This window comes from Equus asinus, chromosome 9 (assembly GCF_041296235.1).
Source record: "Equus asinus isolate D_3611 breed Donkey chromosome 9, EquAss-T2T_v2, whole genome shotgun sequence".
Taxonomy (NCBI): Eukaryota; Metazoa; Chordata; class Mammalia; order Perissodactyla; family Equidae; genus Equus; species Equus asinus.
In genome coordinates this window covers 73,437,555-73,453,109 of record NC_091798.1, presented here as the reverse complement: position 1 = coordinate 73,453,109, position 15,555 = coordinate 73,437,555, and the positions used below count along the sequence as shown (strand labels likewise).

General features: G+C 39.4%; 1 long non-coding RNA gene across 1 annotated transcript in view; it reads left to right on the top strand.

Annotated features, from left to right (window-relative positions):
- LOC123289807 (uncharacterized) overlaps positions 1-15,555 on the top strand; it is a 170,293-nt gene that overhangs the window by 35,071 nt on the left and 119,667 nt on the right. The gene's annotated exons all lie outside the window — the stretch shown is intronic.

The following is a 15,555-nucleotide window of genomic DNA, read 5'->3' as shown; positions in this document are numbered from 1 at the left end:
CGACTGATGATTGGATAAAGAAGGTATAGTGTGTATATATATATACACAATAGAACACTACTCAGCCATAAAAAAGACAAATTCATCCTATTTGCAACCACATGGATGGACCTTGAAGGCATTATGTCAAGCAAAGTAAGTCAGACAGAGAAAGACAAACACTGTATGATTTTACTTGTATGTGGAATATAAGAAACTTACAGACAAAGAGAACAAATTATTGGTTACCAGGGGAAAGGGTGTGGAGGGTGGGGACAAGAGGTGAAGGGGCATACTTATTTGGTGTATGACAAATAATAACGTACAACTGAAATTTCACTATGATATAAGCTATTATGACCACAATAAAAAAAATATATATCCCCTCCTTCTGACTAAACTATTTCTGGTGGTGTATCTCCTCTCTCCTCGGGTTGGGTGGAACAGCACAATAGGTGTACCAAGAATAGCAGCATTGAGGCCTCTATTCATTTTTTTGTGTGTGAGGAAGATTGGCTCTGAGCTAACATCTGTTGCCAATCTTCCTCTTTTTTGCTTGAGGAAGATTATTGCTGAGCTAACATTTCTTCCAATCTTCCTCTATTTTGTATGTGGGATGCCACCACAATGTGGCTTGATGAGTGGTATGTAGGTCTGCACCCAGGATCTGAACCAGCGAACCCCACGTCACCTAAGTGGAGTGCACAAACTTAACCACTACACCACTGGGTCAGCCCCAGAGGCCGCTATTCTTGAATACTGGCTGATAAATGGAGTGCGATACTATGGATTCCAGCGGTCCAAATGCCCAGCGTGCTGGGGGCCTCAACCCCATTGCAGATGATGCCTCTGTGTTAAGCCATGGGTTTAAATCGAGGCAGCATCCCTTGGTAAATCATTCTATTATCATATACATAACAGAATAAATACTTAAATTCATCAATGATCTGATAATGAATTCTGCTGACAGGTATAACTTTATTTATTGACTAACCATAGAAGGATTGCATTTATAAAGTGGGTGCTCAATAAATGATTTTGTGGATGACTAAGTTTGGATACATTCTTAAGTTATAATACATTATAAATATATACCAAGAAATGAATTGATATTCTAATTGAGGTCAATATATTAATATTAGTTAATATATCATGTCTCGGATCACGTAGTTATATTTTAACAGAGATTTATGAATCTTCACTTAGATTATCATGAGGAGACAATTTTAGTCTCTCAAATAATGGCATTGAGTGACTGCCTATTTTATTTTAAATGATTCTTATAGTATCTGCTATGAGCCAGACACTGTGGTGAGTACTGAGATTAAAACAGCAAACAAGTAGACACTGTCTGCGTTTGGGGAAATTATATTTTATTGGGTAAGATGTATACCAAAGGAGTCATTTACAAATAATTTGTGGATTCCAATTGTTGTAATATGGTTTTTGTTTCCTTCCCCCCTCCTCATTCCACACTCCCACCCTCATCCTCCCCGGAGGCTGACTCATACTGAGACCAAGAAAACAGAGTTTTTGGAAATTTTTGTCAAGGAGGAGGCAAATATTCTTTAGCATAATAAAGTGCAGGAGATAGACTAAAAGGTGTTAATCTTGCTAGTGTGAAGAAGCTAAAGGGTTTATATTGAGAATCTAAAAGACTGACCTCAGTGAAGATTTTTTCCCCTTCTCTTCTGCCCTCAGCAATGAAAATCTCTGGAACAACTTGGCAATGGCACATAAAGGAGCTGGACAAGAAGAGACCCAGTGACGGATTATGGGGGTCTGGTTGAAAGGGGTGAGAGTAGGGAGAAAGGGATATAAAGAGAATCATAGAGACTGTGAGAGGAAGGAGAGAGAAAAGGGCCCTTGGCAAAGATAGTCTTCTGCCAACATCTAGGTGGCCATGAATGTCTAGAACATTGCAGGAGCTGCGTGTGGTAACCTGCTTTCAAGATAGTCCTCAATGATTCTAGGCCCCTGCTGTTCATGTCCTTATGTGGTCTTCTCCCATACTGGAAAGGGCTGACCTGTGTAACCAATAGGATATTGTGGAAATGATTGAGTGTGTCTTGAGTTTAGGTCATAAAAAGATATGTGGCTTCTGCCTTGCTCTCTTGGATCACTCTATGTGGGAGAAGCCAGCTGCCATGTTGTGAGGACTCTCAAGCAGCTCTGTGGAAAGGTCCATAGGTGAGGAACTGAGGCTTCCTTCTAATAGCCATGTGAGTGAGCAAGCTTGGAGGCAGATCTTCTAGCCTCAATCAAGCATGCAAATGACTATAGCCTTGGGCTGATATCTTGACTGCAGTCTCAGGAGACCCTGAGCAAGAATCACCAGCTGAGCTTCTCTTAAATTCCTGACCCAATGACACTGTGAGTAATAAATCTTTGTTGTTTTATTTATTTATTTTATTATTTATTTATTTTTTTTTTTGAGGAAGATTAGCCCTGAGCTAACTACTGCCAATCCTCCTCTTTTTGCTGAGGAAGACTGGCCCTGAGCTAACATCCATGCCCATCTTCCTCTACTTTATACCTGGGACACCTGCCACAGCATGGTTTGCCAAGTGGTGCCATGTCTGCACCCGGGATCCAAACCGGCGAACCCCAGCGTGCCAAGAAGTGGAACGTGCGCACTTAACTGCTGTGCCACTGGGCTGGCCCCTCTTTGTTGTTTTAAATTGCTGTGTATTGGGGTAATTAATTATATGGCAAGAGATAACTAGTATACTAAGAGATGAATTAAACAGAGTCCACTTCAAGTTTCCACTGCCCTGTGGATTCTGAGTTGAACAGGTTGCTCTAACCTGAGCTATTTATTGGTTCTTTTGAATCCTGTGTCTGTTTGATTGGCCCACAACAAGACTTTAGGACTACGGACTGTACTACCCCACCCTTCCATAATAAAGCTGTGGTGTTCAGGTTATAACTTGAAGTGCTGAAAGGAGAACTACAGGGTACAATGAAAGAATATAACTCATTAACACTGTTTCTGTTTACATGTAAGAGTAATGCAGGTGTGGGAGACTGAGTAATCTGAATAAAACTATATTGTGTGCCCCCGTCATAAAAATCATCAGCTTGACATTGTCCTGCTCTTAGTTCTGGCCTCTTAGTTCCTCAATACCATTGACCTTTTCTTTTCTCTTTTAAAAAACATTTCTTTAAATTCATTTCTATTGTAATCTGGATCATATCGTTGCCTGTCTCCCCCTTTTAAAAACAACTTTGTTACTCTGTCTTTTGATAATAGAATATTACCTAAAACCCTCTCTTTGTATTCTACATTACAGCTTCATTTCAAAATCCAAATCCTTAAAATTGGCATTCGTTTGCAAATTAACGGTGACTTATGCCATGGTAGATACCTCGTTATGCCTTCTATTGTTTCATGTAACAGTTTGGCCATTGCATAAAAGGATATGTACCAATGATTTTAATAATTGAAATACCATCCTGAGTTTTCTTTTAAGTGGAGAAAAGCCTATTAAAATTAATTCATTAACAAAAACCCCATTGTATCCAGCAAGGCAATTTCCAGTAGAAAGATACCACTATCTCCCTTGCTCACATGTTGCCATTTACATATTTAACATCCTGAACTATGGAGATTTCAATACTATTTAAGCATTAGCATGAAGCAAGCTTGTGAACCAGATACATCTGCCTATTGCTTTTATATATTTGACTCCTTCCCTCCTTTAACTTTGTCATCAAACTCTGAAGTCTTCACTGGTTCCACGCAGATTATATTAAGAATGTCAGCTTCTGGCGCCCTCTTGCGGAGAAATGCTCCTGGTGTTAGTCTTATTGGCAGCTCAGTTACAGTTTGTTTAGGGAAATCTGAAAGGATGAATCATTTTTCCATTTATTTATGCAACATGATTTGAATTCCTGAAACAGTGTGACTCACTTCTTGCTCAGTTATAGGACTGAGTAACTGAGATAAATTTCTATTAAAGCAAACATGAGACATGAAAAGAAAACCTCTCGATAAGCGATTAAATTCCTATTAAAATTTTGACTTGTTAGATAGGGTTATTTGTTCTCACTAGCATTGGTAACAATTAATTGTCAAAATACCATTGACTAAATAGACTAAAGAGGAGTCTTCCATTCAGCGTTTGTTATCTCAGGTCCAGGGTCAGGTTCCACCATTGTCAGGAAATGTTCCCCGCGAGATGCGTCATCAGACACAATGATGTAATTCACCCTGGTGCCCATTCCTTGCCTGGCATCTCCCACACAGTGATCGCCCTTGGCCTATTCTCTACTGACACATTATTTTCTTTCCTGAGGTCAAGAAAAAAATAATTAAGTGATCATTGAGGACTTACCGTGAGCTGGAGTCTGGGAAACGCTAGAGGGACAGCACAGTGCTTGTCTAACTCTGCCTAGACTACACAAAGCGGGGAATAAAATTAGGCTCACGACACGTGAGTTGTTTCTCTGGTTCTGCTAATACTTGCCTCTGTGGAACGTGTAGCTGCCTCCAGGTATCCCCATCCCAACTCTTTCTGGGAGTTCCCATCAATTCCCAGAAGCGCTCAGTCAGCTCACTCAGCCACCGCGCAATCAGGCATTTTCCCTCCTTCACGCCAGACTCTGGGCTGTGTAGGTTGCCTGGTGTTGCCTGTCAGTGTGGGTGCAGGCTGCTGATGAATGTGTGGCCATAAGGAGGCTACCCCTGCCATGTCGAGGCCAGCTGAGGTCACTGGGGCTTTGCTCTGTGCCTGGAAATGTCCCAGACTCTGCTGGTGTGCTGGAGCTCAGGTTGCGCCAAGGCTTCACTCTGTACTTTGATTTCTCAAGTCTGCACTGGCTTCATCTCCAAGTGGGGAAAATTCCTACCCTCGTTTTATTGTCTTTCATAGGTGCCAAAGCAGCGCTGATTCGGGTGCCCAGTATTTCCCAAACCTCTGAGCGAGGCAGCTCTCCTCCATTCTGTGAAAGGCTCCTCCTCTCAGGCGAGGACCCAGGTCCCTGGAGGGAGGTGAGGTGGGGGCCTGGGCGGAGGGGAAAAGTCATAAAACAAGATGAGCCACATTTGCCTAATATTACTCCTCTCACCCTTTACCCAGGACATTTTTAATAGAAGAAACAGTGAGCTTCACTTCTCTTTTATTTGTTCTTTGCCCACGCCCCGCCTCCGCCCCCCCGCCTCCCCCCCCCGCCTCCGTGCCCCCCCCCCCCCCCCCCCCCCCCCCGCCCATTCCTTGTGGCTCTGATTTATCTGTTTGCCAGAAGTGCTCGGACATGTCTGCATCTAGGAAGAATGCAGCTGAGGCTCCAAGGAGGTTCTCTCCACATTCATTGGTGGTGCCAAAGGTGATAGAGGGTGGTGGTGCCAGGTTAAGAGAGGGGACATCTTTAGGTGGAAAATGCTGGCAGTCCCCATGCTTCTAAAATATTCTAGGAGTTCTTGAGGAGAGAATATGTCTCATGGAAACTCTTAGTAGTTTTCAAAACTTCTTGAACTTACCATGAGAGCATAATACTAAAAATTAGATGCTCTAACATTATTCTGCTTTATAAAGTATTTCCCTCTTGTAATGTGCTCAGCAAACATGCAGAATTATTATGTAAAGCTTATTTTTTTTTACAAATATTAAGGTTACAAGAGACTGAATAGGCAAATGCCTGTATAAGTACATAGATGTTATCTAAAGTAGGGTTAGCTTGACTAGGCAGACATCTGCATGAAGACTTTTTTCTTTCTTTTATATTACCTGGGTAATTATGTTACAATGCTCTTTGCACCTCCTCATCTCTACCTCTAGCGTTTTATGGTGCAGTGATACACCCCAGCTCCTCCTGATATTTACGGTTAGGTAGCCTGGAAGATATTGCTCAGGGAAGGCAGGCGGCCTGGTTTTGAATGCAGGTGTTCACGCTTTCTAGCTGAATCACCTTGACAAGTGACCTTGGTCCTCTAAGACTCAATTTCCTGATCTATGAAATGGGATAAAGGATATTGGTAGCACCTACTCATAAGTTGGAAGACTTCACTGAGGTTATTAATAAAAGCTAGACAGTACAGGACAGGTAGCAAAAGCTTGACAAACTTTTGCTCTTTTTAAAATGAAATAAAAATTTTCTCACCAAAGTAAGTTTTTGTATGCCAATTATGCCTCAATAACGCTGTTAATAAAAGTGAGAGAAGAAAAATTTAAATGCAAATTGCCTTACTAAAAGAAAATGCTAGAGGGTTGGCCTGACGGCATAGTGGTTAAGTTTGTGCACTCCGCTTTGGCAGCCCAGGTTTGCAGGTTCAGATCCCAGTTGCAGACCTACACACTGCTCATCAAGCCATGCTGTGGCGGCATCAGCATACCATATGCAAAAGAGAGGAAGACTGGCACAGATGCTAGCTCAGTGACAATCTTCCTCAAGCAAAAAGAAAGATTGGCAACAGATGTTAGCTTAGGGCCAATCTTCCTCACCAAAAAAAATAAAGAAAAAAAATGCTAGCTTGACTCCTAAAAATTTTGATATTTTTTTCAAAAGAAGGTAAAGTTTTGGGACAGACAGACAGACAGGAAGGCTGTGCTTCCTGCAGCACTGTATGGAGGAAGGAGTGCCTGGGGACAACATGAATTGGGGTCATGAAGTGACCTTTGTGATGAATTTGAATCACCACTTTACTCTGTTTTATCTAGGTCAGCACAGTCCAAAAGGTAGCACTAGCCACATGTGGCTGTTAAGTGCTTGAGATGTGGCTAATCTGAACTGAGATGTGGTGTCAGGATTAAATACACACCAGAGACTGCATTTAATAATACTGTAGTGTATACTTGAAAGTTGCTAAGAGAGTAGATCTTAAAAGTCCTCATCACAAGTAAAACAAAATTTGTAACTATGTGTGGTGACAGATGTTAAAAGACTTATTGTAGTGATCATTTTGCAATATATACAAATATCGAATCATTACATTGTACAGCTGAAACTAATATAATGTTATATGTGAATTATACCTCACTTTAAAAAAATACACACCAGATTTTAAAGATTTAGGGGAAAAAAAGAATGTAAAATAGCTTATTTGAAATTTTAAAATATTGATTACACATTGAAATGATAATATTTTGGATATTTTTTAAAGGAAAAAACAAAATTAATTTTACCTGTTTCTTCTTACTTTTTAAAATGTGGCTGCTGGAAAATTTTAAATTATGTATTTATCTTACATTATATTTCTATAGGACAGTGCTATGATCTAGATACATTTATGCCTTTTCTTGGTGACCCAGGGATACGCGGAAAGGACATAACTTCTGGAAGAAATGAGACTGAGGCAGATTAACTTTTTAATGTCAGACCATTCCCATTACATTTGTAAAATTTTTATAAATCCAGTGCTCAAAAGAGTGAACTTGAGATTCAGACATTATGGCTTCAAATCCAGATACCATCACTGAATGTCTGTGTGATCTTGGACAAGTGTCTGAATCTCAGACTTTCCCCCCTGAACCATAGGGAGGATATTTTCACCTGGGTCTACAAACTCAGATGTGCAAGAAATACATATTTATTTTTCTATAACTGAAACATTTCCATTATGAGTGCCCTGTCCATCTATTGGTGGGAACAATCTCCGTCCTTTCAGGGGTGCCTTCCCCCGTATACACAAATGTTCCCTTTGCTCTGAGTAGTGAGTGCTGAAGTAAGGGGGGGAAGAGCATATGATCCTAGGGGTCGTGGGCTATCCCTGCTGGCATCAGCTGGGACATTCTCCTGCCAGGCTGGGGTTTAGTCACCAAGGCTGCTATTTCTTCCTCATCCTATCTGCAATGCCTCTTTGGGCACCCTACTTCTCTCTTGCATGTCAGACCCACTTTGGGGTTTATGGAAAATGGTCATCCGGTTACAAAACCTGCCTCACAGGTGCATTGAGAGGAATAAACAAGAAGATCCATGTAAAGTGCTTAGCACAAAGCCTCCCCAAAATAAGCACCTACTAAAGGTAATTGTTATCGTTAATGTGGTTGATGCTGCTGTTCTTCTCAGTCAATGCACACGGGGTTTCCAGAGATGTAGTTGCCAGAAAAGAGATGGGTAAGGTTACCATTTTCTTTTGCTCCTTTTTCAGTAGTTGAGAGTGAGGAGAGACACTAGATACACTGGGGGACACGAAATAAAACATTGGTCTCCAGTTACTCTCTGGTGCTGATCAAGAGATGAGCAGCCAGGGCTGGTGCTGGGAAGACATGCGGGAAATTGGGTGAAGACTGGCAGATCTTCTAACATTGGAGGGTCCCTTTGAATGGTAGAAATAACAATGTCATGAATATTAAGCATCTCTGATATGCCAGTAATATGCTAGGTGGTGTGGAAGATACAAAGGAAGTGGAAGTCATAGTCCATGCATTTGGAGAAGTTACAATTGAATAAACAAAAAATGTGTGTTGTGTTTCTGAGAGATGATAGTGGGTTGGAAGGCTGACTGTTTCTGCTTGATCTCTTATGGTGGTGATGCTTTGGTGGGGATGTCAAAGCTCAGGCTTACTGCTCAAACTTCAGATGAGGAAACTCAATTTGTTAGTGCGCTTTGAGCTCATTGGGATATCAGAGACTTATTCTTTCTAACCAAACTCAAAACAAGCTAATGGGTAATCAGAATGTTGATGTGTTAATGTACAGTGGGGGATATTCCTTTCAAGTGAGGAGAATGCTCATGTAAAATTTAGTGACAACTAATACTGATACAAGATAAAGATGATTTTTTTCAATTTTTATCAATATTAATTTATTGACATGTTCATTTTGTCATCTGGTGGGTACTAGCTGACGCTAAAGTTTTATTTTAAATGTATAAAAGAATTCTTTAGCATTGAAAATTTTATCTACTAATTACATTTTTTAATATGCACAATGGGAAAAAACTTCCAATGTTAAGATTTTAGTAGTTACAATATCTCAGACCAGCATGAAGGAAACCAACATTTTACCAGAGGATAGTTTGAAAACCACTGCTTAAAATTTTGACTGCCGCCTTATCTTCATGCTTCCCTTCTACGCACTCACGTTTATTAAGGAGTTAAGACTTGGTCTGATCTTTGAATGAGGTATTAGATTTGGATTAGAATAAAGAAATAGGACTTAGAGCTCGAGATTGAATAAAGCACAGGAGAAAGACGTGCAGACAGACCTTTACTAGAATGCAGAGGAGAATCAAGTTGGAGACTAACAGGAGAAAATGTTCGGAGGCCAGAATTGATGGGCAATATGGCCGCACTGTGTTGTATTCAGTCGCGCAGTGGCATGAGAGCCGGATATTTGTTGGGAGAAACCTAAACTAAAAGCCTCATAAATCTCCTAATAAAAATATTGGAATTTGGAGTGATAATTTCCACTTAACAATTGGATGTTGCTAAGATGTTGCATACGACATGTCCATCTTATAAAATTTATTTAAAGATTTTTCCACCCCACCAACTCCATTTTCAAAATGTTAAAGTTTTGTATTACAAACGGGGCTTATTTTATATTTAACTTCTGTCAGTACTCGTTAAAAGTTACTTTATAAGCAATTCTTTGAAACATTCTTTAGAGAATCAGCTATTCTGAACTATGATGTAAACTATAAGTGTGTCTCTTGCTTTTCAAAGCTGTTTTTTTAGGTGATAATTTAGTAGATAGGCTTTTTGAGGCAAAAGGGAGATATGCCACTATCACATCTAATGTAGAGCTATTATCAAATCTTCATGTTTTACTATTTCCTCCCCATCTTCTCTAAATCTCATTTAATAACATCAAATTGAGTTATAGATTATTAGAACTGCAAGGGATCTTGGTTCACATGGTTGTGATCTCTTTGTTTTTCTGGAATTTTCTAAGGGATTGGAGGAAATATAATTCAAAGTAGTCTGTTTTTTCTAGATGCTTCCTGAGGACTGGGCAAACCTCATAACTTGGCCAAAATCTTAACATTCTGCTCTGTATCTACAGTCAAGCCCTGTGTATTCTTCTGACATTTAGTTTGTTTCACTAGTGAAGCAAACAATGGTTTCTTTATCTGGTCCCTTTTTGTTAATTTTGTTACTTGGTTTCGTAGAATCCACTCTCCTACAAATGAGTAGAATGTGGCACATATATTTTCATGTCATGACTTAGGTAAGTGCAGCAATGCTGGTTCCCACCTTCACTGTGTGCTCATCAGTGTGATGGTTAATTGGATGTGTCGACTTGGCTCTGCCACGGTACCCAGATATTTGCTCAAACACTGGTATAGATGTTGCTGTGAAGGTATTTCATGATCAGATTAACATTTACATCAGTGGACTTTGAGTAAAGCAGATTACCCTCCATAATGTGAATTGGCTTTATCCCATCACAGTTGTAGGCCTTAAGAGAAAAAACGACTTCCCTAAGGAAGAGGGAACCCTGCCTGCAGTCTGCCTTCAGACTCCAGTTGCAACATCAACTCTTGCCTGGGGCTCCAGATTATAAGCCTAGACTGGCTCAAAACAAATTTGGCAGATTTCATGCTTGCCAGCCTCTACAATTGTGTGAGCCAATTCCTTAAAATAAATTTCTCTCTCACTATCTTTCTCTCTCTATTCTGTTTCTCAGGAGAATCCTGACCAATGCAATCAGTCAATCAGGATTAATGATCCACCTCTGGCCAAAATTGTCTATAATCCTATGTGTTAGAGTTTAAAGCAAAAGTAAGAGACTAGAGTCACATTTTATGGATGAATGAATCCATCTTCGTGAGTAAAGAGAAGAAAAATGGAAATCCAGGAGAGAAAACAAGAAGAGAATTTACTCAACATGATTTTATTATTGTCTAATAGCTCAACCTCTCCAGTAGAAGAGGATTTCACTGTATCAGAGATCAGTTGCCACTGGGAGCAGATCCAGGTTTTGCTTGCACAGTTCGGGGCGCTTTCTTTAAGAAGAGAATACAAAAGTAGTACTACCCACTTAGGTATGAAAGTTAATATTTATTTAGGTTCAGAAGAGGAATCCTAACAATTTACAAAAGTTTAAAAGCTGGCAAATATTGTAAACAAAAAAAACTACAAAGAAAACACATACTTTTTATTAATGAATTGCGTGATATACCTATACATTACTTTTTTCCCCCCTATAGTTTCTTTGGTGTATATTTTTGGTTACCATTTCAGAAGAGTAAGACAATTTAGTCAATAAATTTCACTGTGTTGCTTCTCCACTACCAACAAACTTCCACGTTGTTCACCTTAAGATACATTCATGTGGCCTGCAGCTTCCTGTCACAATGCCTGAGTATGCATAGTCTTTACTGGAAAATAAAAATTTTGGAGAGACTTTCCTGTACTGAGATGATTGGCAATAACTTAACTATACATCAATGCGACCGTAAGCCATATAAATATACCCCACAAAACCCAAGCTAAATATACCCCTCTCTTAATTTTTCCTTACCAGAGTCTAAAAATGCTACAGTCATTCCAATGCCACCCTGTGTGAGTGGACATGTGATGGAGGGGAATTCAAAGTGGAAAAAGATGAAGATCCTAAGATCAGAAAATATCCTCACTTTATAAATTTTACAAAAACATACGATTATGTGACCATGGCCTTGGAAAGGTCCTGGGTAAATAAGAGACCCCAAATCTTCAGCCTCTGGCTACCATAGTTATATGGCATTCTTCTCTTTTCTTACTTCGAGATAATTTTTCAAAGACTCACTTATTAATGTAAATTTATTAATATATTTTCATGCTACTGGGATTAATGTGTGAAATTTTCTATAATTAACTGTAAATATTTATACTGTGAGTGTGGGAACTACACATGAATAGGAAATGAAATAGCTTTAAATCATAAATTTGCAATGAATATTTTAGAGCAGTGTAGTTGAATCTTGCTTATAATTATGGTAGACATACAATAATAGCTCTTTTTCTTGAAAAGAGCTGTTATTTTTCATGCTAAGAAGAGCAGAGGAAAGGAACAAGAAAAAAGTGAAACAGGCCATCTTTTATCAGGAGGGGCTGACTTCAGAAACAAAATGTGTATTGGAGCCATTCATAGTCAGAACTGATTTCAAAATGAAATTACCATTGACTTTCAAATGGAAATTTCAGGGAGAAAATGTTGATAAAAATGTAATGGTTATAATGGCAACCCTAATGATGATGATGTTATGTGTGTTTTGTTAGATGAATGATTATCATAATCTGTGACACTTTTTCTTAGTCCATAAAGAGGTAAACTGAAATTGGTACTTATGGGATCATAATTTATTCACTTTTCCCTAGCTCATTAAAATGACTTTCCCATTATTTCTAAATTCTCATTGTGAGACAGGGCCATGCACATATGGCACAGAGAATCAGACTGACAGAAACTTTAAGTCAATTCCAATTCTGCTTTCATTATTCACAGGACTAAAGACTCTCTCTATAAAATCAGTTATTTGGCATCTTCTCATTGATTCTGAAAGAGGTTTTTACATGAATATGCATAGGAATCTGTGGCGGACTGGAGCATTGGAACCCCCCCCCCCCCCCCCCCCCCCCCGCCAACTCAACTAAGCCTCTCAATACTAAGGCCCTTCTGTAGCTCCCTCCCACAAGGACTCGGCTGGCTGTGGTCAATGGACATTAGTGAATGTGACACATCAAGGTTTGTTGAGGGCTTGCACATTCAAGTTGTCCTCTTAGAAAGCTCCATTTTGGAACCTAGATATCATAGTGTAAGGAAGTCCAGACCATATTGCTAGAGAGAGACGCCTGGAGGATGAGACACATGTAAAGAGAGAGGACACTTGGAAGAAGACCAAGGTGCCCCAGCCTAGTTTCCAGTTGAATGTAGCCATATGAGAGACCTCAGCTGACACTACATGGAATAGAACCACCCTATCAATCCACAGAAATGTGAAAAATAGTACATCATTATGGTTTCAAATCAGTAAGTTTTGGTTTGTAAAGCAGCAATAATTAATGGAAACAGGATTATAGAAAGATTTTTTAAACCATCTGACCTGTATATGAAAATCTGAAAGTGATTTGAATGAGAATTATAGAGACTTATTAAGTTAAATGGCCATAAAAATGACATTTATTCAGCACTTTACCTGCATAGCATTGTAATTTAAATAGCTAACATTTATTAAATACTATGTTACTCATTATACTAAACAGTTTATATTTATTAATTTTTAAAATCTATACAACAACCCTATGGAGTAAGCACTCTATTTGTCCCCATTTTACAGATGAGACTTCATAGACGATAAATATTGTACCTAATGTTTCACAGCTACCGTACAGAGTGGGGAAGATACACCAAAGAAGTCTAAGATGCAGTCTGGACATGCAGGGGCATGCACAGTCTTTAAAAAGGTCTACACCCATGAAATTATTATAAGAAGAGATGATGCTACTGTAACATATTAAATAGGGTGGTGTTGGTTAAAAGATCATAGTATTCAGAATCACAATGACACAGATTTAAATGGTGGCTCTGCCACCAGCTTTGTGACCTTAAACAATTTATGTAAACTCTGAGCCTCGGTTTCCTTATCTATAAAAGGTAGATTAAAAGTATGTCTTCCACGGTTGTTGAGAGTGTAACCTGGGCAGTGGAGCCAGTTGGCACCTACTTCTGCTGATTGTGCCCATCTCTTTCCAGATAATGTTCAGGGACATACACCACTTTAGTAGCTTAAAATCTGCCTTGGCGGGAGTATTAACACCGTGAAAATGTTAACACCTCATCAGCCAAAGACTTTCAGCCTGTAGTCTGACAAAATCTGATTTATTGACTGATGCACAGCAAGGGAGAGCAGTCAGAGGAACAGTGTAGTGTCACTTGAACAAGGGGACAGAGAGAACGTGTCTGTATGTGTTGGGCTCCTGCTGGAGGAGTCTGGGGAGGGTCCGAGGGAAGGGAAGATCCATTCTGGGTTGGTTGCTGTTTCTGAGTCAGGACTAGAGAAGTGGGGATTAACCAGGGGTTGTGTGCTGCCAGGAGGGTAGGAAGGTTTAGCAATTGGGCATCCAACAGTGAATAGCAAAGGGCGTCTGGGAGTGTCATTGGTGAGAAAGTAGTGATCATAAAGGACATTTTATGGCCACAGAACCTTGGGAGAAGCCATTTGTCCTCTTAACTTTGCAGCTGACTTTGTATGTTTGTCCTTCTAGCCTGATTCACAACAGGGCTGAATTTTGTTTTTCAGTCCAAGTTGATTTTCGCTCTTACTCTCCCAGGAAGTCTTTCAGAAATCAGCAAGCACTACAAATCAGGGCTTTTTATTTTCCTGGAAACCCAGTTTTTAAACATTTACAAGCATGTCACTACTTGTTTGTTCTCATATTTCTGTCCTGCGTGAGAGATTCCTCTTTTTTTAATACTCAGTGAACACAGTCAAGTCCCAAAGGTATAACTAATGAAAGTCTAATATCCTCCCCAGGTATTTCCTAGAATCTCCGAGGAATGCTTATGTTTCACAAATCCAGTCTTAAGTGTCTACCTATGAATTACGTACCCATTTCAGGCTTTCTCTGAGAATGTGTGAAGATTCTTGTCATAACCACCTGACAAAAAAAAATGCTTAATAAAACATTTCTTCTCAGAACAGAGGAAGCCTTTCCTCCAAGAAAAAGTCCTTTCACTTTAGTTTATAAAATTTTCTTAAAATCACAGAAAAAATCCAGACTTTCTAGTGTCAACAAATTGGCACAGTGACTACATATGTGAAAATAGGAGTGGTTAGGTGATGCTCATTTGCTTTTGTCCAGAACTTCTCTAACTGTACAAAGTGAATACAAGTTAGTCTACTTGTATAGGTGATATTGATGGGGAAGTGACCATACGTTTACTCATCCAATGAATTCGTTCAAAGATGCAGATGCAATTGTTGGGCAAAATACAAATATCTGCCAAAGAACTTTCAAGCACACTGTTTCAAAATGCAAAATTACTTCTGTTCTTTTCTGCTAAAATATTATACATTTTGGAAGGAAAACAAATTGTCTTTATAATGGGTGGAAATTAAGGTAAAGAAGAATTATGACTCAATGGAAGATGCACAGGCTATTGGAGTTGAAAGGGACCTTAGAGATCATCTTAAAACTTTTGGATTACAAACTTGCTTGAGAATCCGAAGTCATGGATCTTCTTCCCAGAAAAATGTATATGCCCTAGTGTGTGCACACATATGTACCACCATCACAGAATTTCAGTGTTCTTTGATCCCTTTAAGCCCATTAATATATTCCAATGTAAGAGAAAAATCTGGATCCAGTCTGTGCATTTTCCTTCATTTTATTCGTAAAGCTTTCAAGGCAAGGTGATATATTGAAGTAGTGGTCGATCTAGGATTACGAGGTACAACTCTTGCCTTAATAGGCTGCCACCCATGTCTTCTCTCATCTTCTTCTTTCTTCCCTACCACCATCAGGAGACAGCTAACATACTTAGGTTCCAAGTCTGCTGACAGGAAGTGGGTTTGAATAGGCCATACAGTATGATGGTTTTGGAGTCGGGCAGGTCTAGGGTCAAGTCCTGGCTTTGCTTCAGACTTTAGGTACAGTTCACCCTTTCTAAGCTTCAATTTCATCATTGTAATATGGAGAAAATAAT